This window comes from Lolium perenne, chromosome 6, assembly GCF_019359855.2.
Source record: "Lolium perenne isolate Kyuss_39 chromosome 6, Kyuss_2.0, whole genome shotgun sequence".
In the NCBI taxonomy this organism is placed as follows: Eukaryota; Viridiplantae; Streptophyta; class Magnoliopsida; order Poales; family Poaceae; genus Lolium; species Lolium perenne.
In genome coordinates, this window is record NC_067249.2 from 14,748,098 (window position 1) to 14,773,534 (window position 25,437).

The window sequence follows — 25,437 nt, forward strand, 5'->3', positions numbered from 1 at the left end:
TTGAATGTATCCATCCTAGATGCATGGAGCATATGCTCTTTATTTTTTTATGGTTTTATATGTTGGCTGATAATTTTGCAGGGAATGAATTAAATAGTCATCTTATCATCAAAAGAAATATATATGTCCATAGTTTGTTTTAGAAGATGGTTGAGAAGTTCACATATATCCAAGATAATGAATTCTCAAAGGATTAGGATAAGGAACAATCGTTGGGCAAAATGGGTCACATGGTTGTAATCATGTTCATTGTGCATGCCTCAGATCACATGTTGATATGCCTGAGTAGTTAAATATGCATGAAAGTGCACATGGCCCAATAAAAAATGCCACTTGTGGTCATTTCATGGACACTTATTACTAATACACCAACTAACACTTTTGACAGTCTAACAATACAAATCTTAATTGTTAGTTATATATCCCCATGTTCCATACAATCTTGGAAGGAGGGCCAAGCATGACTAGACTGACTGTAACTTGGTGATGGAGATGCATTTGATGGCATCAATAGGTTTGTCATTAATTGCAATATGTTGATTTTGTACATTTGGAATGAGCAGTCACAATTATGTCTTTGGTTGTAGACATATCATGGAATCTTGTTGACAAATATCGTATCTCGAACATGAGTAGACCCATGAGATGTTGATGACGGCACGCCAACAAATATACTCCAAGGAAATCAGACAAACCGTATGTTATGTGTAATCGCATAAAAAAGAAATACATGAACAACAATGAGCATAAAACACATGAGTGAATGGTAGAAGTCAAATATAGTGTTTTGCACTAATTAGTTCAAATAATGGAGCAACACACATGCAATTTTTATGTTCACTCTTGTTTGGCTATATGGGCTTCTTGGAATTGATGTACCCATTGTTGGATCAGAGGTAAACATTGCATTAACATCTTTTTGGTACAAATAACAGTTGGAGTTAACCCCATAGTCATACATTCCTTGTGTGTGTGTGTGTGTGTGTGTGTGTGTGTGTGTGTGTGTGTGTGTGTGTGTGTGTGTGTGTGTGTGTGTGTGTGTTGTTTAGTCCTTGTAGTAGTAGAATATCAGTTCATGTTGATTTGAGTCGAAATCGTCTTTGCAATTGACAGTGTCTTGGTTGGGTGATTCCTACACCGAGTTAGAGTTGGGTCATTATAAAATCACATGTTCTGGTTCTTCTAAAAATCACATGAAGTTGAAGCAATAAACAAAGAACTTGCACTATGCTTGACTATATATGGATGAGAGCTACTAAGGATATAGTCAATCAAACCTACTAGCTTTATAGATGCATGTTGAGAAAAGTTGGAAAATAGATATCAATCCAACTTGTTTTCCACTAAGGATCGCATTGATGAGATTGGTTCGTCATGGACGCTAGTAAGTACTTGAAGGTCGATTCTTCCAGTATCGACATTACCTAGCAACATGTTATGGACATAAAATCATGCTCATTCAGTTTCATGTCACTTTTAAATCCCACACAACACCATTAAATAAGTGAGCTAGTAAACGCACGAGATGTACGGCTCATGCTTCATTAAAGCTAGACAAGCCAAACAAATGCATGTTGAGAGATCAATAGGTACCTCCATCAGTTTGCAAACTCCTTAGGTCAACGATATGTGATGTTATGTTGTTCACTGGCCGGATGTGCACATAAGTAGTAGTATATATACATACATTGAGAACATAACAAAGTCACTCGGACAAGCTTTAACGTCTAATGCAACTTAATTTCCTACTAATAGTTTGTAACTTGTATGTAAGTGAATTTCCTTTGTTACATATATACATGTAGAGCTTATAATAGTAGCACTGATTGAGATAGGTTGCATCTTCGTATATTTCTGTGTGGCCTTTAACTTCATCAACATGTTCCTTGGTGTTACCGATCATTATAGCCTCATGATAGCCTATTTAGTTTTCGCAGTTGTGTTACACTTCCCTTCTAATAGTTTTAATTTGGTTATTTGGCATGTGTATATTTGATGCATGGAACAAGATGTTAAACTGTTAAATGTTTGTATATTCTGGCATGATAATTATGAAAAAATCAAATAAATAGGCATATTATTAGGTACAATTTTTTCTTATCCTGGTTGGAAAGTTAGCACTATATGTAGGAGGAAGATTTTTCAAAGTATTAGGGTAATGGACGATCGTCGGGAAAAATGTCTCTTATGGCCATACTAATGTGTATTGTGCATGCCTTGGACTCATGTTGATATGTAAATTAGTTTGGTGTATGCATGTTGCTAAGACACTAACTAGCGGTCTCTCGACTTGCTACCCCTTCTATATGGGATTATAAGTCTCTAGGGCCGATTTGTTGGCACTAAGGTAAAATTTGATTGGCACAATAAGTGCATTATTCTTAATCAATATTCATGGGATGGGATGAACGCAAGTAACACCTTTATATTCTCGACCAATAAACCCCTCCCCTCCCCGTACTAGTCATAAGAATTAGGCATGCAGAACATTATACCATGTGATGAGTGTGATATTAGCTATGATAACTAGTCTCTTTGGACTTATACTAGAATGACACTTCGCACGTTGCAGTGAAAATCACTTTAAGAACTCTAATGTGTAAAAGAAAGTTTATAATACGCTTGAGATGAAGTATCTAAAATATTCTAGACTGAATTGGTGAAAAGTGTTGAGATGCTTAATTTATTTGACACGAAATGTTTGTGTATTTGTCAAATTAAATGTCATTAAGGTTCAATAGTCTAGATGACTGATGTTGATTGCAAATTAATATCAGAAACTCATCATGGGTATACCTTGCCAAAAATAAGGTGGCATGCATATTTTGCCACATGAACTTCTGGAAAAGTCTTACATATAGCAGAGCACAAAATCTGGAATAACAATCTCATCATTTTTATCATTCAAAATAATTAGCACACAATTCACTTGGTTAGCTGAAACATGAACATCCAAACAAATTGTAGTGTTCTATTCAAATGATTTAATTTTGTAACTACAGAGCATAATGGTGTGACATCATCTATATCTATACCACTATATAGTACGTGACTTTTTGAATTTAAATTTACTCTGGCCGGTTCTACAACCTTCCAGTCTATGAACCTTTCAAGTAATCCAGGCCGTTGATATACATGTTAAAGTTGATATATGCCGTTCATCAGACCTGAACTCTTACGATCTGACGGCTAGCAGAGCTTGGATTCGCCTCCTTACTTTCCCGCGCTCACGGTTGTGGCTGAAGCTACCGGAAGCATCGGGATGCATCTACAGTACTTTATGTGCATTGTGAGGAGTCCGCCACACAACGAAAAGGCTCCACCTTCTCTCCTTGGGAAGCCAGGAGTTGCAGGGTCCCATGTGGCAACGAAAAAGCTCCACCTTCTCTACTTTATCGGTATTATCGGTACTGTCACTTCATGGCTTGAAAGCAAGCAGCTGATATTACTGGCTCCATAGTTATTAGCGCAGGTGATGCAAACCATTTGTTGTGCCATATAGGAGATTGGTTTATTGGCCGATGGAAAAAAAAACATCGTTCCAGTAAAAACATCTTTTGTCATACGTAACATTTTGTGAGATGGTAAAAGCCATTAATTATTAACATGTCAACACAACCATTTGACAATCACTCCGTTCTAAAGTAGTCGATTCAACTTTTTTTTTGCAAGGAAAAGCTGTTGATATTAAAGCAGGTAAATTACAGAAAGGTCCACTCCAAAGATGAAAATTACAAACAAGACCCTCTGCAACTCGATGTCGCCGACGAAGAGCAGAATGTGCCGATGGCGCGCCGCCGCTACTTCTCCACTCGAACCTTGGATCGGAAGAAGCCCCATTGCGGACGGGAAGTCGTCGAACCTCGAACTCCGAAGAGCCTCCATCCTGCTCAGTCGGCTGCATCGCCTCGCTTCACCAACAACATCTCCAATTATTCCGGCCGGATCTGCTGCCTTAAGATCCGGGAGGAGGACGGATGCACATGGCGGCCCCGACGGACCCCCAGTGCGAGGAAGGAAGTGCTCCGCCATGCTGCTCCACCGAGCACCACAGCCGAATATGGCGAGCACCACCTGCAAACACCAAACCAGCCACGCCTCCATCTCCATGGCACCGCCGGCGAGGTCCCTAACAGCCCCTACTCTATGTACACACCAGGATTCGAGGTTTCCCCAGCCTCCGCTGCCGGAGCGCCCGCCGGAGACGGGAGAAACCGGCGAATCGCCGGTGGCGAGGTGGATCTGACGTGGGGGTTCAGAAATTCGCCCTCTACTGTAGCGGGAGAGGGGGAGTAGTCGATTCAACTTTGTTTAGAACTTTAGATACAAATGTATTTAGATGCGTTTTTGATATCTAGATAAAATTGAGTTAATTAATTTGTAATGGAAGGAATATAACAAATTGTGCAGATCTCTTTTCCCGTCACTTCGTGGGCGATTATACAAGATGATAGTTCAAATTGAGAGGTGCGTTCAAATTGTCTACCGCGATAAAAGTAAATACTAATAAAATAAAATTAATAAGGTCGACAACCATGTGAAACCAAAGCTATCTTAAGTCCTTGTTACTTTTAAGTACACGATAATTTATTGTTTCTAAGTCGGGTGAGTATTTTTATCCAACTTCTAAATAATATATAGTATTGTATTGTCGTAAGTTAAATAGGAAAACATGTGTCAACGTGCAAAGCACGTGCAGCTTACTAGTCAACTGAATGTCCAAAAAGGATAGCATGCTCAATTGGATGGATAAAAGAAAGAATAATGTGGATAGAGAAACCAAGCAAGTTCATGGAAATAAAGTTGAAGCTCAACTAAATGATATTCTAGAAAACCCTCAAACTGGTTCTTCTCAAACAACTAATTAATTATTCAAGCTAGAGAATGATATCATCCTCGATGAGGACATGCTTATGGATTATAGTCAAGATGTTTTTTGGAGATATCACGTAATATCCACCAACAATTTATGTCATGTAGATATTAAAAATACTATTAGATGTTATATATTGTATACCAATAAGTAGAATAAAGTTTTTCATACTATGTATATTGTATTATGCGAAGCATAAATAATATTGTTTTGTATCTATATTTGATATTTGTAATATAGATACCATGTTGATGAATACATGAATAAACAATAAATTATTCTAAAATATTCTCTTTAATTTCACGGGAAACAATCTGATGGAAAACGAATTATGTTTAGTGCATTGACTACCACTAATACAATTTTAAGTGAAACAAAATAATTTCAAGCACTTACTAACAGAAGGATGATGTTATGATCATAACTAGCCATAACATAAAAATTGTTGGTTACTGAGGAACCATATTCATACTCCCTATAGGTACTACCCCCTCCATTCACTAGCATAAGATAGTTTTAGATTTTAGTAGATTCGTCTATTTTCGTATGTATCTAGTCTATTTTTAGTGTGTATATTCAGTCATTATAGTATGTATCTAGTTCACTTCAAAGTGTCTAAAACATCCTATATTTATGAACAGAGGAAGTACTATTGAAATTCAGAATGCACTCTTGTATCATGATTCTATTGGAACCCTCACAAGTTTCCAAGATATGCAATCAAATGTTTTCCGACTAACATAATAGAGGTGGACAATAAATGATACTTGTTTTTAACAAAAAGCAACAAACATGAGAAATAAACCCAAAAAATAATCTCTCTTCGTTTTCCTCCAGATTATGCTATGCATACATAAAAATTGTACCTTATGTTGTGTACACCATAATTTTTCAAGTTTCGTTTCGATAAATTAAGGAATTGGCATGATTGCCTTGATCTCTTGGAACATGTATGATAAGAAAAATTCATGATAATTATGTTGGTCAGAACTAAAAAAATTGAAATTTCTCAAGTCTTCAGATTTTATGTACACCACATCTTCTATGAGAAAATAAAAAATTTAGGGCTCTCTCACCTTAAAATTTGAAAGGATCCCTTTAAATTTATCCAACACTACATGGATTACCCAACCATAATTTGGTCCATAATGTAAGTACTTAGTAGTATCAATAGACACATCTAATAGATGGTCTTATGCGGGTCTTTAAACTCCATAAACCCCATTATTTTACTAAAAATAACTTCTCAAATCAAGAGAAAATTATCCTACAAGTTAAACCCAATTGAATGTCGCTTTCACGAGAATTTATGATTATATTAAGTACCTCATGTACATACCTAAAATAAATAATTGATTTATTCCAAGAGCCAAATTACTTACATGACCTCTTATATATAATTTTTATAATATACTTAACATCTTGTTAGAAACATGCAGTCTTACATGCCGCATATCTAATCTAGATCGGGACAACTGCATATCATATTGCTTCCCCAACTGCTTCCCCTTGAAGTATGTACGTGGAAATTAAATAAATATTTATCATCTACCATAAATCGGTTATATGGCAATATCACCACTTCAACTTACATCAATGGGCCATCACATATGTTTATCCGTCAATCATAAATATCCTAGTCTCCTATAAGGGGAATTGTTTATAGCCCTTATGTTGATTATATTTTAAATAATTGCATTTTAGGCATTAGGGGATATTAGTACCACAAATAATGCCGATAAATAACTTAGAAACGTTGTAGCCATTCAGTCCTTATACTCACATACGTCAAAATTACAATGAAAAATCCGATGATAATTTACAACACATTACAAATCTTCTAGATACATTTACTGATATAAAGATGTGTCTTCCTCATACTACTCATACAACCAATGGGCCAAAAGAACGTGGAGGTATCTCATACAACCATTCTTCTCCTAAAAATGGACCAAAGGGAGAAGCATGGTCACATGATACACAATTTCTCATGTCCTTCCACTTAAACAAAGGAAATTATATCCTCAATTTATAAATGCCATTCATATTGAATGTCACAAAAGAATGATCATCATCGAAACCTAGCCCAAATGTGCATGCAACACGCTGGCTCCACTATTATGGGAAATCATGAGGAGTTAACCTATACAATGTTTCCACATATTTCATTGATACAATAGAATCATGCAATATAAGACTATTGGTCGAAAAATATTTATTCTTCAAATTGCTAAAACCTATAGTATTGAACCAAAATCCATGGTAGAGTTGCCTCATGCACTCATATATTGGTTCCACTTGAAGGAGGCAATTAAATAAAATCAACACTCGTTCAACAAAAGACATTTATTTCCCATTGCAAAACCTTCTCCTCAGAAGTATCTTCCCTATGGAAGACAAATGACTTTTCGTACATAACGAAAAAATGAGATGGTGAAAAGCGAGGCTTGTAGCACAAGGTTGCACGTAAAACCTGACATCAATTATGATGTAACATATCCTCTTTGCATAAGTGGAATTACGTTTTGATATTTAATATTGTTGGCAGTTGACGAATGTAGTGACTGGTCACTCAATTCGGATATATGTATAAAAGTCGACAACCTTAAACACAACATATATTGTGTAAAACTTCAAAGTTAATCTATGACTTCAAAATAGTATAAAATATAAACGGTAAAACCGACTAAGAGAGTTCCTTCTGGAAAAATATTACTCGAATAATGATGCTTATAGTCATAACCAAAATCCCTAACTGGATTCCACATGGCCTCTATTTATATTAGTGATTTCATCATCAAAATCTGTAAATGAGGAAAAAGCTGCTTGCAATCATCCTATGAAGGACAATCTTCATATATGCAATTTTTTTTGGAGAACTTCAGTGTGGATAAAGTATATCCACCTAATAGACCCATGGTCAGATCCTTTGACATTAAATAAGATCCTTTTAGACCTCGGGAGGAAGAAAATAAGTATTGGGACCCGAATCACCATATCTCGATGGCATAAGAGAACCAATGCACTCAGAAACAATTGCATTATATGAAACCTCACAAGTGATTGTATGGCTTCTTGGACTAACCAATCATATTAAACAACGATCTATTGGTTTATTAGAATCACCAACCATTATTTATGGAGATAATGATGCATGTGTTGCTCAGATACATACTGGGTACATTAAAAGTAGTATCACAAAACATATTGCTCCAAAAAAATCTTTGCCTCCTGAATTACAAAAAAAATGAAGAAATTGATATTTTACAAATATAATCTTCATTTCACTAAGTTGTTATCAACATCGTCATTTCAAAAAAACATCCAGGACATTGATACGAGGCGCATATGAATTTCTCAAAGTTCATGGTGTGAAACTCCTAGAACAGACCATATTAATTATCATCTGATAAACAAAAATATTGAAATCTTTTCCTTATGAGTTCTCTAAGCAATTTTTCATATACGTTTTTATGAGACAATTACTATACCCACAGTTTATCAAATTTCTATATTTTATCTCCTCTTAGTTCCTACAGGAGTTTTAGAGGACGTAAAGTTTCAACATGAAAGACTATCAAGACCATACAAGGAAGTTTCAACATTCAATAGTATGTAAAGATTCAAGGCGATGATTTCACAGTGGAGATTGGGGGAAGTGCTAGAGATAAAATAGCAGTTAGAAGTTAGCGTTAGATGTAGGCTAATATGGCATTTAGTATCTAGCGTTGTCCAACCGCTACCCAAATGAAAACGACATGTCTATTGGAACAGACGTGAGGCACTGTAACCGACATGTAAAAGGACCCTTGGGACATATAAGTACCCAAGTTCAGATCAATACCCTCACACACTTTTTTTCTCAATCTTTCAGTTTCACTACAAATATAACCATAAGTCCACACTTGATACATCGGCAGTTCTTAACCTTCTGGTTAACTTGCAAGCCTACATGCACCATGGCCAACTTTTACACGTCGAGGGTGACATGGGCATAATCTTTCGGGTACCCATTGTCACTATACCTGGTTCGGCCCAATAAGAAAATTGCAGTATGTAGTTGATTATGACTCTTGTAAACCATATCTTGGTTGCATATATAAATCCAAGCAAGGGTACATCTTGAGAACAGGGGAGATCATATGAGACGCAACATATATGGACTAGATACAACTCGACATACGGCGGCTCCCTGTAAAACAACGATTATCATATACTAGATTGCTAGCAGGTTGTAGCGATCCTCCATCATGGGAACGTGAACCTGGATATGTCATGTGCATAATCTCACTCCCAAAATATATCTCCATCGTCATCTTTCCCTGAAACCCTTAGTCAATATCCATGGGCATTGCCGAGGTCACCCCTCGTCAATGGGAGCCGTATGTGAGAATTCCGACGATTGGATTTTGTCATCCGGATAAGATCAATCACCATCAACAATGGCCAAACCGTATCTAGTCGACTTGTCTTCTTCAACGTGATCAACTTAAATAATCGACGGGACGGCAGTAGTCCAATCGGCGATCTCAACGACCAAATCTAAGCGAGTATGCAGGCGTGGATATACGGCTCCCCTGCGCGAACATGCGTCCGAGCGGTGTACTATCCGACCCCTATTTTTGTCTGCTTTCATCGCACATAGATTTGTGTACGATCCGGACTCGACGATGAACAAAGCGATATCGATCAGACCAGAACAAGGCGAAAAACACCAACTAGTTGCATGGATTTTATGGCGTAATGTCCGGCAACTCATTAATTGTTACCATCATATGATGGATTTAGAAGAAGCAATCAACTTCACAACTGGATCATATTTAATAAGAAAGCAGATGATGATTGTAGCGCTTAGGGCAAGCTGGGTCGAAGGAAGAATCAATCTAGGGAAATTTCAGGAAGTCATCTTGGTTGTTTGGTTGGAAGCCTTGTATTTTTTGGGCTACCTCGCTAGGCACATAACCGAGATTCCTTCTGCCGTGTCAAGGAGGCATTGTCGGGTAACCCAAATCGAGTACCAGAACCATACTGCTCGGGGGCTCGCCGATCCTGACAACGTTCGAGCGCTCGGGGGCTCGACAACAATTTTCGCCCCTGAATCGTGACACATGCCAACCACCCAATGGCGGACTGATGGCGCGTGATGCACACGTCCGTTGGGAACCCCAAGAGGAAGGTGTGATGCGCACAGCAGCAAGTTTTCCCTCAGAAAGAAACCAAGGTTATCGAACCAGTAGGAGATGAAGGCCACGTGAAGGTTGTTGGTGGAGGAGTGTAGTGCGGCGCAACACCAGGGATTCCGGCGCCAACGTGGAACCTACACAACACAATCAAAATACTTTGCCCCAACTTAACAGTGAGTTGTCAATCTCACCGGCTTGCTGTAAACAAAGGATTAAACGTATGGTGTGGAGAATGATGTTTGTTCGCAAAGAACAACAGAGAACAGAGATTGCAGTAGATTGTATTTCAGATGTAAAAGAATGGACCGGGGTCCACAGTTCACTAGTGGTGTCTCTCCAATAAGATAAATAGCATGTTGGGTGAACAAATTACAGTTGGGCAATTGACAAATAGAGAGGGCATAACAATGCACACACATATCATGATGACTAATATGAGTTTTACTTAGGGCATTACGACAAATAACATAGACCGGTATCCAGCATGCATCTATGCCTAAAAAGTCCACCTTCGGGTTAGCATCCGCACCCCTTCCAGTATTAAGTTGCAAACAACAGACAATTGCATTAAGTACTGTGCGTAATGTAATCAACACAAATACCCTTAGACGAAGCATTGATGTTTTATCCCTAGTTGCAACAGCACATCCACAACCTTAGAACTTTCTGTCACTGTCCCAGATTCAATGGAGGCATGAACCCACTATCGAGCATAAATACCCCCTCTTGGAGTCACAAGTATCAACTTGGCCAGAGCCTCTACTAGCAACGGAGAGCATGCAAGATCATAAACAACACATATATGATAGATCAATAATCAACTTGACATAGTATTCCATATTCATCGAATCCCAACAAACACAACATGTAGCATTACAAATAGACAATCTTGATCATGATAGGCAGCTCACAAGATCTAAACATGATAGCCCAAGAGGAGACGACAACCATCTAGCTACTGCTATGGACCCATAGTCCAAGGATGAACTACTCACGCATCAATCCGGAGGCGGGCATGATGATGTAGAGTCCTCCGCTGATGATTCCCCTCTCCGGCAGGGTGCCGGAGGCGATCTCCTGAATCCCCCGAGATGGGATTGGCGGCGGCGGCGTCTCAGTATGTTTTCTCGTATCGTGGCTCTCGGTGATAGGGTTTTCGCGACAGAGAGATTATATAGGCGAAGGGGCAGAGTCGGGGGACGCTCGAGGGGCCCACCCCATAGGGCGGCGCGCCCAGAGGTGGGGCCGCACCCCCCTAGGATGTGGCCGCCTCGTCGCCCCTCTTCGTCTCCTCTTCGGACTTCTGGAAGGCTCCGTGCAAAATAAGACCGTGGGCTTTTGTTTCGTCCAATTCCGAGAATATTTCCTGTGTAGGATTTCTGAAACCAAAAACAGCAGAAAACGGGATCTGACACTTCGGTATCTTGTTAATAGGTTAGTGCCGGAAAATGCATCAAAATGATGTAAAGTGTATATAAAACATGTGAGTATTGTCATATAACTAGCATGGAACATAAGAAATTATAGATACGTTTGAGACGTATCAAGCATCCACAAGCTTAGTTTCTACTCGCCCTCGAGTAGGTAAACGATAACAAGGATAATTTCTGAAGTGACATGCTACCATCATAATCTTGATCAATACTATTGTAAAGCATATGAGATGAATGAAGTGATTCAAAGCAATGGTAAAGATAATGACTAAACAACTGAATCATATAGCAAAGACTTTTCATGAATAGTACTTTCAAGACAAGCATCAATAAGTCTTGCATAAGAGTTAACTCATAAAGCAATAGATTCTTAATAGAAGGTTTTGAAGCAACACAAAGGAAGATTTAAGTTTCAGCAGTTGCTTTCAACTTTCAACATGTATATCTCATGGATAATTGTCAATACAAAGTAATATGATGAGTGCAAATAAGCAAGTATGTAAGAATCAATGCACACAGTTGACACAAGTGTTTGCTTCTAAGATAGAAAGAAGTAGGTAAACTGACTCAACATAAAGTAAAAGAAAGGCCCTTCGCAGAGGGAAGCAGGGATTACTCATGTGCTAGAGCTTTTTATTTTGAAAACATGGAAACAATTTTGTCAACGGTAGTAATAATTCTTATGTGTTATGCATAAAACATCCTATAAGTTGCAAGCCTCATGCATCGAATACCAATAGTGCTCGCACCTTGTCCTAGTTAGCTTGGATTTCCATGGATTATCATTGCATTACATATGTTTCAACCAAGTGTCACAAAGGGGTACCTCTATGCCACCTGTACAAAGATCCAAGGAGATAGATCGCATTTGATTTCTCAATTTTGATAGATCTCAACTTGAGGACATCCATACCGGGACAACATAGAAAATAGATAATGGACTCCTCTTTAATGCTTAAGCATTCAACAATAGATAATATACTCATAAGAGATTGAGGATTAATGTCCAAGCTGAAACTTCCACCATGATACATGGCTTTGGTTGGCGGCCCAATGTTCGTCTCTAACAATATGCATACTCAAACCATTTAATCATTAGAAATTTCCCTTACTTCAGACAAGACGAACATGCATAGCAACTCACATGATATTAAACGAAGGTGTAACAGGTTGATGGCGTCCCCGGAAACATGGTTACCGCTCAACAAGCAACTTATAAGAAATAAGATACATAAGCGAAATATTCATCACCACAACAGTTTTTCAGGCTACTTTCCCATGAGCTATGTATTGCAAAGACAAGGAATGAAATTTTAAAGGTAGCACGCAAGCAATTTACTTTGGAATGGCAGAAAAATACCACGTAGTAGGTAGATATGGTGGACACAAATGGCATAAGTTTTGGCTCAAGGTTTTGGATGCACGAGAAGCATTCCCTCTCAGTACAAGGCTTTGGCTAGCAAGGTTGTTTGAAGCAAACACAAGTATGAACCGGTACAACAAAACTTACATAAGAACATATTGCAAGCATTATAAGACTCTACACTGTCTCCTTGTTGTTCAAACACTTTTACCAGAAAATATCTAGACTTTTAGAGAGACCACTCATGAAACCAAATTTCAACAAGCTCTATGGTAGTTCTTCATTAATAGGTTTAAACTACATGATGCAAGAGCTTAAACATGATCTAATTGAGAGCTCAAAACAATTGCCAAGTATCAAATTATTCAAGACAATATACCAATTACCACATGAAGCATTTTCTGTTTTCAACCAAATAGCAATAAACGAAGCGAATCAACCTCGTCATGAACACTAAAAATAAAGCTAAGAACACCAGTGTTCAATATGAAAAAGCGGAGCGTGTCTTTCTCCCACACAAGGAATGCTAGGATCCGAATTTATTCAAAAACAAACAAAAAATATAAAAGCATACAGACGCTCCAAGTAAAGCACATAAGATGTGACGGAATAAAAATATAGTTTCACTAGAGGTGACCTGATAAGTTGTCGATGAAGAAGGGGATGCCTTGGGCATCCCCAAGCTTAGATGCTTGAGTCTTCTTGAAATATGCAGGGATGAACCACGGGGGCATCCCCAAGCTTAGACTTTTCACTCTTCTTGATCATATTATATCATCCTCCTCTCTTGAGCCTTGAAAACTTCCTCCACACCAAACTCAAAACAAACTCATTAGAGGGTTAGTGCATAATCAAAAATTCACATGTTCAGAGAGGACACAATCATTCTTAACACTTCTGGACATTACCCAAGGCTACTGAAAGTTAATCGAACAAAGAAATCCACTCAACACAGTAAAAGAGGCAATGCGAAATAAAAGGCAGAATTTGTCAAAACAGAACAGTCCGTAAAGATGAATTTTTTCGAGGCACTTAACAGGCTCAGACGAAAAAGCTCAAATTGAATGAAAGTTGCGTACATATCTGAGGATCACGCATGAATTTTTTCAGCATTTTACGAGTTTCCTACAGAGAGATCTACTCAAATTCGTGACAGGTAAAAATCTGTTCCTGCGCGGAAATCCAAATCTAGTATCAACTTTACTATCAAAGACTTTACTTGGCACAACAACGAAATAAACATGATAAGGAGAGGTTGCTATAGTAGTAACAACTTCCAAGACACAACAAAAAAGTAGAAAAATAAACATCATGGGTTATCACCCAAGAAGTGCTTTTCTTTAATGCCTTTCAGCTAGGCGCAGAAAGTGCAAATCAAGTAACATCAAGAGAAGAAGCATCAACATCATAACTTGTTCTAATAATAGAATCAAAAGGTAACTTCATTCTCTTTCTAGGGAAGTGTTCCATACCTTTCTTGAGAGGGAATTGATATTTAATATTTCCTTCTTTCATATCAATAATAGCACCAACAGTTCGAAGAAAGGGTCTTCCCAAAATAATAGGACAAGATGCATTGCATTCAATATCCAAGACAACAAAATCAACGGGGACAAGGTTATTGTTAACCGTAATGTGAACATTGTCAATCCTCCCCAAAGGTTTCTTTATAGAATTATCAGCAAGATTAACATCCAAATAACAATCTTTCAATAGTGGCAAGTCAAGCATATCATAGAGTTTCTTTGGCATAACAGAAATACTTGCACCAAGATCACATAAAGCATTACAATCAAAATCATTGACCTTCATTTTAATGATGGGCTCCCAAACATCTTCTAACTTCCTAGGAATAGAAGTTTCAAGTTTTAATTTCTCTTCTCTAGCTTTAATGAAAGTATTTGTAATATGTTTTGTAAAGGCCAACTTTATAGCAATAGCATTAGGACTTCTAGCAAGTTTTTGAAAGAACTTAATAACTTCAGAGATATGACAATTATCAAAATCTAAACCATTATGATCTAAATCAATGGGATCAATGTACCCAATATTCTGAAAAATTTCAGCACTTTTATCACAAACAGTTTCAGCAGTTTCAGGCAATTTTGCACGCTCTGTACTAGGAGTAGAAACATTGCCAACACCAATTATTTTACCATTGATAGTAGGAGGTTTAGCAACATGTGAAGCATCAACATTACTAGTGGTGGTTATAGTCCAAACTTTAGCTACATTATTCTCTTTAGCAAGTTTTTCTTCTCTTTCCCACCTAGCATGCAATTCAGCCATCATTCTAATATTGTCATTAATTCGAACTTGGATAGCGTTTGCTGTAGAAAATGACTTAATATCTTTATCTTCATCAGGCATAACTTTCAATTTTAAAAGATCAACATCAACAGCAAGACTATCAACCTTAGAAGCAAGAACATCAATTTTACCAAGCTTTTCTTCAACAGATTTGTTAAAAGCAGTTTGTGTACTAATAAATTCTTTAAGCATGACTTCAAGACCAGAGGGTACACTCCTACTATTGTTGTAAGAATTACCATAAGAATTACCATAACCATTACCATTATTAGAAGGATATGGCCTATAGTTGTTACCAAAATTATTCCTATAAGCATTGTTGTTGAAATTACTATTTTTAATGAAGTTCGCATCAACATGCTCTTCTTGAGCAACCAATGAAGCTAAAGGAACATTATTAGGATCAACATTCGATCTACCATTAACAAGCATAGACATAATAACATCAATCTTATCACTCAAAGAAGAGGTTTCTTCAACAGAATTTACCTTCTTACCTTGAGGAGTGCTTTCAGTGTGCCATTCAGAGTAGTTGATCATCATATCATCAAGAAGCTTTGTTGCAGCACCCAAAGTGATGGACATGAAAGTACCTCCAGCAGCTGAATCCAATAGGTTCCGTGAAGAAAAATTCAATCCTGCATAAAAGGTTTGGATGATCATCCAAGTAGTTAGTCCATGGGTAGGGCAATTCTTTACCAAAGATTTCATTCTTTCCCATGCTTGGGCAACATGTTCATTATCCAATTGCTTAAAATTCATAATACTACTTCTCAAAGATATAATTTTAGCAGGAGGATAATATCTACCAATGAAAGCATCTTTACATTTAGTCCATGAATCAATACTATTCTTAGGCAAATATAGCAACCAATTTTTAGCTCTTCCTCTTAAGGAGAACGGAAACAATTTCAGTTTTATAATATCTCCATCTATATCCTTATACTTTTGCATTTCACAAAGTTCAACAAAATTATTAAGATGGGCAGCAGCATCATCAGAACTAACACCAGAAAATTTCTCTCTCATAACAAGATTTAGTAAAGCAGGTTTAATTTCATAAAATTCTGCTGTAGTAGCAGGTGGAGCAATAGGAGTGCATATAAAATCATTATTATTGGTGCTAGTGAAATCACACAACTTAGTGTTCTCAGGAGTATTCATTTTAACAGTAATAAAAATAAGTAGAGCAAACTAAATTAAATAAAGTAAATGCAAGTAACTAATTTGTTTGTGTTTTTGATATAAACAAAGCAAACAAAACAGAAAATAAAATAAAGTAAAGCAAGACAATAAACAAAGTAAAGAGATTGGATGTGAGAGACTCCCCTTGCAGCGTGTCTTGATCTCCCCGGCAACGGCGCCAGAAAATAGTCTTGATGGCGCGTGATGCACACGTCCGTTGGGAACCCCAAGAGGAAGGTGTGATGCGCACAACATCAAGTTTTCCCTCAGAAAGAAACCAAGGTTATCGAACCTGTAGGAGATGAAGGCCACGTGAAGGTTGTTGGTGGAGGAGTGTAGTGCGGCGCAACACCAGGGATTTCGGCGCCAACGTGGAACCTGCACAACACAATCAAAATACTTTGCCCCAACTTAACAGTGAGGTTGTCAATCTCACCGGCTTGCTGTAAACAAAGGATTAAACGTATGGTGTGGAGAATGATGTTTGTTTGCAAAGAACAACAGAGAACAGAGATTGCAGTAGATTGTATTTCAGATGTAAAAGAATGGACCGGGGTCGACAGTTCACTAGTGGTGTCTCTCCAATAAGATAAATAGCATGTTGGGTGAACAAATTACAGTTGGGCAATTGACAAATAGAGAGGGCATAACAATGCACATACATATCATGATGACTAATATGAGTTTTACTTAGGGCATTACGACAAATAACATAGACCGGTATCCAGCATGCATCTATGCCTAAAAAGTCCACCTTCGGGTTAGCATCCGCAACCCTTCCAGTATTAAGTTGCAAACAACAGACAATTGCATTAAGTACTGTGCGTAATGTAATCAACACAAATACCCTTAGACGAAGCATTGATGTTTTATCCCTAGTTGCAACAGCACATCCACAACCTTAGAACTTTTTGTCACTGTCCCAGATTCAATGGAGGCATGAACCCACTATCGAGCATAAATACCCCCTCTTGGAGTCACAAGTATCAACTTGGCCAGAGCCTCTACTAGCAACGGAGAGCATGCAAGATCATAAACAACACATATATGATAGATAAATAATCAACTTGACATAGTATTCCATATTCATCGGATCCCAACAAATACAACATGTAGCATTACAAATAGACGATCTTGATCATGATAGACAGCTCACAAGATCTAAACATGATAGCACAAGAGGAGAAGACAACCATCTAGCTACTGCTATGGACCCATAGTCACAGGATGAACTATTCACGCATCAATCCGGAGGCGGGCATGATGATGTAGAGTCCTCCGGTGATGATTCCCCTCTCCGGCAGGGTGCCGGAGGCGATCTCCTGAATCCCCCGAGATGGGATTGGCGGCGGCGGCGTCTCAGTATGTTTTCTCGTATCGTGGCTCTCGGTGATAGGGTTTTCGCGACAGAGAGATTATATAGGCGAAGGGGCAGAGTCGGGGGACGCTCGAGGGGCCCACCCCATATGGTGGCGCGCCCAGAGGTGCGGCCGCGCCCCCCTAGGGTGTGGCCGCCTCGTCGCCCCTCTTCGTCTCCTCTTCGGACTTCTGGAAGGCTCCGTGCAAAATAAGACAGTGGGCTTTTGTTTCGTCCAATTCCGAGAATATTTCTTGTGTAGGATTTCTGAAACCAAAAACAGCAGAAAACTGGAACTGGCACTTCGGCATCTTGTTAATAGGTTAGTGCCGGAAAATGCATCAAAATGATGTAAAGTGTATATAAAACATGTGAGTATTGTCATATAACTAGCATGGAACATAAGAAATTATAGATACATTTGAGACGTATCACGGACTCACATGTATATTGGAGACACAAACTTCACTACTTCGACTCAACAAACCAAGCAGTGTTGGCCAGCACCCGATAGCTCGGCGAATTCTTCATCAACAACTTGGCGCGCGACCCTATCTGTCGCACCTTCATCTGTGTTTACCGTGCATCACCTAGCAAAACGGCTTGGGGGTTGGGCGCTCTCCTGACATGGTGACATTGATTGCTTCGTCCATGATCAATCCCAACAACGACTCAACCCTCAGGGGCCCAACAATGACATTGCCCCTAATAATATGTGGAACAACAAACATGGGCATCTGTCTGCTACGTCGATTGCATCCACCGCGTCGACTGCTTCAGGTTAAACTCCATATGACTACGCCACGTCGACTGCGTCCGCCGCACGATGATACGTCCCAAACGTATCTATAATTTTTGATGCTCCATGCTTATTTTACACCAATTTATACATGTTTTGTTTACACTTCGTTTCACTTTTATACCTTTTGCACAACTAACCTATTGACAAGATGCCACGGTTCCCTGTTTTCTGCTATTTTTGTATTTCAGAAAAGTTATAAAGGAAATATTCTCGGAATTGAACGAAACAAAAGGGAAAGTTCCTATTTTACCGAAACGAAGACGGAGTCCATAGGAGAGACGGAGGGGCGCCAGGAGGCGTCCACGCCAGGCGTGGGCGCCTCCCCCCCCCCCGGGCCGCGGCTGGGGGTGGTGTGGGACCCCAAGACACCCACCGACCTATTCTCTCCGCCTATTTATACATCTTCTTGGGAAAACCCGAAAGACCCGATCCTCCATCAATGAAAAGTTCCGTCCTGGCCGCCATCACCGACCCTAGCTCGGGAGGGTTCTGAAGCTCTTCCCGGCACCCTGCCGGAGAGGGACATCGTCAATGGAGGCCTCTACATCTCCATGCCTACCTCCGAAGTGATGCGTGAGTAGTTCATTCCTGGAATATATATGGTCCATAGTAGTAGCTAGATGGTTGTCTTCTCCAATTTGTGCCTCATGTTTAGATCTTGTGAGCTGCCTATCATGATCAAGAACGTCCTTATGTAATGCTACATGTTTTATTTGCTGGGATCCAATTAATATTGAATACTTTGTTGAGATCGATTATATACTTGTCATATGTCATTTGTGATCTTGCATGCTCTCCGTTGCTAGTAGATGCTCTGGCCAAGTATGTACTTGTGACTCCAAGAGGGAGTACTTATGCTCGATAGTGGGTTCATGCCTAGTAATCTGGAAGAGTGACAATAACTTCTAATGTTGTAGATGTGTTGTTTAAGGATAATTCTATTGTTTAATTTACACACATTGCTTAACCCGATAATGTGTTGCTTGCAACTTAATACTGAAAGGGGTGCGGATGCTAACCGGAAGGTGGATTATTAGTCATAGACGTAGGTGGATTACGGTCTATGTATTATGATTTAATGCCCAAACGAATCTCATAGTAATAATCTTGTCATGTATGGTTTTATTATATCAATTGCCTAGCTTTAATTTGTTTACCCAACATGCTATTTATCTTTATGGAGAGACACATCTAGTGAACTATGGACCCCGGTCCTTTCCTTTATATTAATAAAATCATCATGTTCTGTTTACTTACTGCAAGCATTGTTCTCTTTAATTCAACTGCAAACAAACATCTTTTTCCACACTATCCGATTACTCATTTGTTTTCAACAAAACCAGTGAGATTGACAACCTCACTGTGAGTTGGGGCGAAGTATTGTGGTTGTGTTGTATGCACTGTTCAAAAACTAGGCCGATTCAACGATTACTAGGCCGATTAATCGCTACTAGGGGCTTGACCGTGTCGATTACCATTAATCTCTTGTGTTAATCCTTTAGCCCGATTAATCATTCCGAAAGTCCGATTACTAGGTATTTTCCCGATTAACTACCACAATTGGTCAAAAAAAACTACAATATTTTCAATGCATATCATTAATACATGCGCTAGCCCTCCCCAATAAAGTAGATTTTGCGAGGCTCCCGCTTGACTGCAGCCTCCAGTAGCTTCATTTTCACTGTTGCCAAATAGTTTCTTGCCCTCCCAGACTAGTTACTCGTAGTTTCCCTGACCTCAGATACATGAGCTCGATCACCATTAGGAGCTCGTCTAGTAACTAGAGGACGCCTTCAATAGGTTAGGTGGTTGAGGTGTAAGAGGGGTCGTACCCTAGGTAGGTGGTGGGAGAATATAAACTTCAGAGGTGAGAGGAGAAGAAGTGGAAGGAAGGAACACGGCTTTGGCTAGTGGATCCTGATTCACTCCTGACCTTAAAGATTAGGTCACGGAGGAGAAGCGTACAAGTTTTTCTAGGATTTTAGGCTTTAGAGAAGTAGGGAGAAACATATAGAGGCTTATATACTATTATTTTTCTTATATAAATTGTTTTAAGTACTAATTTGTGTAGGTTGCACCGATTAATAGTCGACCGATTAAATCAGTTAATCGTCCGAATTCCGATTAATTGCTACTCCCAAGCCGGCCGAGCAGTTAATGATTACCGATTTCCTTAATATTGGTTGTATGTAGGTTCCACGTTGTTGCTGACGCCGGTAGTGCGCCCTACCACTAGTCAGCTAGCAACACCTTCAGAAGTCACTCCTTTCTCCTACTGGTCGATTAAACTTGGTTTCTTACTCAGGGAATACTTGTCGCTTTTCTCATCATATCTTTCTCTTGGGGTATCCCAACTGCTTGTATCGAGCACCGTCAAAGATTTTCTGGCGCCGTTGCCGGGGAGAAAGAGGATCTCTGCAAGGGGATTCTCTCATCTCCAATCTCTTTACTTTATTATTGTTTTGCTTAGTTTACTTTACTTTATCTTGTTTACTTATTTATATCAAAAACACAAAAAATAGTTTCTATTATAGCTTTTATTTCTATTGTTCTATTTTAGTCTTGCTAAAATGAGTATTCCTGAAGTTGAGGTTCGTTATTTTAAACAACAAGGAGGAGAAAGTTTAAAAGATGCTTGGTATAGAATAAGTGATGCTCATTATAGATGTACTAAAAAAATATTCTACCATGATCCTTCTTAGAAATTTTTATGTTTGTATATCTAGCTGTAATAGGTATGTTTTGGATACTCTCAAGGGGGGTAATTTTCTGGGCACTCCTGCTTTGGAAGCTTGCACTTTAATTGAAAGTTTAGTAGGAATACCACCTACTAATGTTGTTAAAACTAAGATCACTTTGGAAGATTTTATAAAAAGATTGAGCTCTCTAGAGAAAAATTTGCCAAATTTCCTTGATAATTCTAGCCAAATCAATGAATCAGTAGAAAGTATCGAGAAAAGAATCACTGTCTTAAAAGGCTAGCAATACCCATGATAAGAGAAACCTTAGAATTGGTAAACTAGAGGAGGCTATGGAAACTTTAGGTTTAACTTTTTCTTCTCTTGGGTTTAAAAAGGAGAAAGCTTTTGTGGGGAAAGAGCAAAATTCATGTATGTTCCCAAGGTACCCAAGCCAAAACCCCATAATATGTTTAAAATTGATAAAACTTTTAGCAGAACTAAGAGTGATCTACATGTTGAATCATCTCCAGGGGTTTCTAAAGTGCCTATTTTGACAAGTTGTGTTTTAGAGGAAGTGATTGATATTGATGCTTCTTCACTTCACAATACTTGATGCAAACTCTTTTTTCCGCGCCTAGTTGAAAGGCGTTAAAGAAAAGCACAGTGGGGAGATAACCCATGTTTATTTTTTGTAATTTTTCTTTTGTTGAGTCTTGAAAGTTGTTGCCTCTGTAACAACCTCTTCTTATCATTTTTATCTCTTTTTTGTTTTAATAGTAGCCTCTAATAGGAAGAAAGTAAGATTTGAGGAAGTTGTTGTCTAGAAACAGATTCGTTGTTGTTACCAAAAACATTTTTACTCCTAGCCATAAGGTAATTTTGAGCTGTCCATTTTTGAGCAAATGCCCCGGGTTATTATATAACTTTATTTAGTTTTGCACCTTTCGATTTGAGCAACAGAGGATTTTATAAAAAATTGATCTTTACCTGCTATTCTGTTTTGACAGATTTCTGCCACTATTTGCATTTGCCTCTTATTCTCTTTCTTTTTTAGTTCTTTTGAGAGAAAGAGTTTTTTGAAGAAGTTTCTACAGTATCTAATGTTTTAATTGATGTTTGATATATGTTAGAACTGAATCCAATTGGATTTATTATTTTTATTGCGCTAATGCTGCTAATGAGAATTGTGTGAAGTTTTGTATGAAGGAAGTTTTAAAGTGTAGGGAGAGAAGAATAATATAATGAGATGAAGAATGGAAAAAATCTCAAGCTTGGGGATGCCCATGTAACCCCAAGAAATATCCAAGAGGTACAAGCGTCAAAGCTTGGGGATGCCTTGGTCATCCCCTTCTTCATCAACAAAGTATCAGGTCATCTTTCTATACGCTATATTTTATTACTTCATATGCTATGTGTTATTCTTGGAGCGTCTTTATTTATTTATTTTAGTTTTCTTTTGTTTTTTTTTGTAGTATATGGTTCTATCACAGAATATTTTTTGGGGGGAATGACACACTCTGTTTTAGTTGCATAGAACACTCTAGTTTTCACTTTTATTGTTCTGCGAGTGTTCTAATTTGCTAGTACTGCGTTTAGCTCTGGTTTCTCCACTTTTATTTTTTTAGAGCTTGTTAATTTTATTTAGTTAGGTATGAAATTAGATCTCTGGTCCATATTGATTATTATCCATGAGATTTGTTTCAAATAAATTGATTGGTGTTGGAGACGAGTAAAATGTTTCATGCTTATAGTGATGCAAACGGAGCTTGTCTAGACTGTGGCATGGACTTTGGCATGTCATGTTGGATATTATTCTTATTATATGCTTAGTAGTTATTGTTGTAGCATGACTTGTCTCAAATAGTTGTGAGTGCTTAATGTGCCATTGAAAGAATCATGTGTTGTTCCATCATAAAAAGCATAATATTGTGGTATTCTCCTTTAATGCTTTATTGGGTTGACTTGGCACATTCTTACACCATGTTATGACTACAAACAAGTCACCTAAAGCCTATATGTCATTTAGTTTTTGACTTGTAATATCACTTTATGCTTTGATTAATATTATTTTGTCGCTATGCATGATTATGACTGTTATTGCTCTCTTAGTTGGTCGCTCCCAGTTTTTTGCTAGCCTTCACCTGTACTGAGTATGTGCTCTACTCGTGCATCCAACTCCCAAAAACCAAATTTTGCCAATTGTGTCCACCATACCTACCTATATGTGGTATTTCACCGCCACTCCAAAGTGAATTGCTTGTGTGCTACCTTTAAAACCTTCAAACTATTACCTATTTTGTGTTCCAATATTAGCTCATGAGGAAGTATTGAATGGTTTATTGTCTTTTCATGATCTCATACCTTGACTAGCATGAATAATGTGCTAAGTACTTAATATTTCAAAAAGATCAAGGCAACTGGGTGCCCAGCCCAACTTAAATAAACAAATAAAGCTCCGCACACTATGTCCTGGAGAGATCCTAAATAATGGTGTGCAATAGGAGAACTACATGGGAGCCGCTCTTGAAGTCACTACATGAAAGGATGATGAATTGTTTGATATCATTCGTTGACATAGACATACATACATCTCAAAATATATTTTCAATACCTCAATTCATTCAAAATAAAAAGCTCTAGCACATGAGTAATATTGCTTCCCTATACGCAGGGCCTTTCTTTTACATTTATGTTGAGTCTTCATCTTCTTGCTTTATGCACCAATTAAGAGAGCATAGTTGTCATTCTAAGTATAATGTACATAGTCCCAAGACTTATTGATTGATTCATGATTATGCTATTGTTGTTCTTAAATTACTTGTATCTAGTCACCCTTTGTACTTTAAAGGTGTCCTGGCATTTATGTTTTGCTATTCTATGAAGGACAAGCTGAGTACCACTTTGTTATGTTTTCTCTATGCTAAAAAACAAACAGTTGCTTTCTATGCATAATTATTCATGATCCTTTGTTCGAATTACTTTTCATGTTGTAACGTACGGAGTACTTGCTAAGTTCTATTGTTATAATTATATCTATCATGCCTATGTTTAGAGTATGTTCATCCCAGCTTACAATGCTTTACAATAGCTTGATCAAGATTATGTTTGCTGCATGTCACCTCAAAAATTATTTTTGTTATCACTTACCTACTCGAGGAAGAGAAGGAGTTAAGCTTGGGGATGCTTGATACGTCTCAAACGTATCTATAATTTTTGATGCTCCATGATTTTTTTACACCAATTTATACATGTTTTGTTTACACTTTGTTTCACATTTGTACATTTTCTGGAACTAACCTATTGACAAGATACCACGGAGCCAGTTTTCTGTTTTCTGCTATTTTTGTATTTCAGAATTTTTTTACAGGAAATATTCTCGGAATTGGACGAAACAAAAGGAAATGTTCCTATTTTACTAAAACGAAGACGGAGTCTAGAGGAGAGATGGAGGGTGATGTCTACGGGTGCTTCTATTCTTGTAGACAGTGTTGGGCCTCCAAGAGCAGAGGTTTGTAGAACAGCAGCAAGTTTCCCTTAAGTGGATCACCCAAGGTTTATCGAACTCAGGGAGGAAGAGGTCAAAGATATCCCTCTCATGCAACCCTGCAACCACAAAGCAAGAAGTCTCTTGTGTCCCCAACACACCTAATAGGTGCACTAGTTCGGCGAAGAGATAGTGAAATACAAGTGGTATGAATGAATATGAGCAGTAGTACGGCGCCAGAAAAGTGCTTGCTGGCGTGCAGTTGATGGTAGTAATATTGCAGGAAGTAAACAAGCAGTAAAACAGTAAACAAGCAGCGATAGCAGTATTTAGGAACAAGGCCTAGGGATCATACTTTCACTAGTGGACACTCTCAACATTGATCACATAACAGAATAAATAGATAGATGCTAGACTCTACACCCTCTTGTTGGATGATGAACACCACTAACTGTGTAGGATTACACGAACCCTCAATGCCGGAGTTAACAAGCTCCATAATATTCGATATTCATGTTTAAGTAACCTTAGAGTGCATGACAGATCAACATAACCATACCAAGTACTAACATAGCATGCACACTATCACCTTCACACTACGAAAGGAGGAATAGATCACATCAATACTATCATAGCAATAGTTAACTTCATAATCTACAAGAGATCACAATCATAGCCTACGCCAAGTACTACACGACGCACACACTGTCACCATTACACCGTGCAGGAGGAATAAACTACTTTAATAACATCACTAGAGTAGCAC

At 38.2% G+C, this 25,437-nt stretch overlaps 1 pseudogene; it reads right to left on the reverse strand.

Annotated features, from left to right (window-relative positions):
* Positions 1-3,687: 3,687 nt before the first annotated feature.
* The window catches only part of LOC139832296 (uncharacterized), a 45,147-nt pseudogene continuing 23,397 nt past the window's right edge, over positions 3,688-25,437 (reverse strand).